The following is a 1200-nucleotide window of genomic DNA, read 5'->3' on the forward strand; positions in this document are numbered from 1 at the left end:
CACACACACACACACACACATACACACCCACAAGTAAGGAGCCAAAATACCAGCTATGTTCTCAGATTTTGGATAATCACACACACAAACAAATAAGCTAATATTTCCCCGCTGACATATGGCCCATGTGACTATCACACAGTTTTCTACTCTTTGACGCATTGTTTACACACAAACGTGCACAGATAGATAAACACAGCCATAGATGTCACATGTGCACCAAAACAAAACAACAGCTCCCTTCACTCGTGGCACTTCCTTAATCTTAATGTCTTTCCATCGTGGTTCACTCATCTGCTACAGGACAGTGTCACTACCAGCCACAACTTATTTATTGATTCTGAGCGACTGCCTTCACAATACTCATAGAAAAAATACTTGGTCGGAGATGGCTGTTTGGAGCCACCTGTTAGACTACTACATATCTGCAAAGGCCTTGTTGCATCACTCAAATCACCGTTACTGTTTGTTTGCTTTTGATAGTGAAAGATGGAGGAGAGAGTGAGCTGAGTGCCTTCTCAACCAAACACTGATTTTCTTGATTTTCCTCTGCAACTGGATCATATTCTATAAACTGAAACAACATATAAATAACCAAATAATCTTCCTTGCAAGTCCAGTTCCAGAGGGGTTTAGTTAATATATTAACATGGCCAGTTATACTATTGGTTAAAACAAAATATTTCTATTCTGATGAGGCATGTTCTGCAAGAAAAAAAGATTTAAGAATTGCCACTGCCACTTCAAGCATTCTGGTAGCTTAGTCACATCCTCCACCACCACCCTGTTCGTTTACATTTCGCCACTTTTAATTGGAACTCAGCAGAACTACTACATCCAGTGGGATTTTGCTAAATCTGACAGAGGTTCAGTTCAAACTGTTATTAGAGTCTACAAACTTAAAACGAGTACTATTTTTAACACAGCATGAGGGTAACCTTCACAGAATATTTTTGTACAATAAGATACAAAATATTTCTATTCTGATGAGGCATGTTCTGCAAGAAAAAAAGATTTAAGAATTGCCACTGCCACTTCAAGCATTCTGGTAGCTTAGTCACATCCTCCACCACCACCCTGTTCGTTTACATTTCGCCACTTTTAATTGGAACTCAGCAGAACTACTACATCCAGTGGGATTTTGCTAAATCTGACAGAGGTTCAGTTCAAACTGTTATTAGAGTCTACAAACTTAAAACG

This window comes from Monopterus albus, unplaced genomic scaffold (assembly GCF_001952655.1).
Source record: "Monopterus albus unplaced genomic scaffold, M_albus_1.0 scaffold322.1, whole genome shotgun sequence".
Taxonomy (NCBI): domain Eukaryota; kingdom Metazoa; phylum Chordata; class Actinopteri; order Synbranchiformes; family Synbranchidae; genus Monopterus; species Monopterus albus.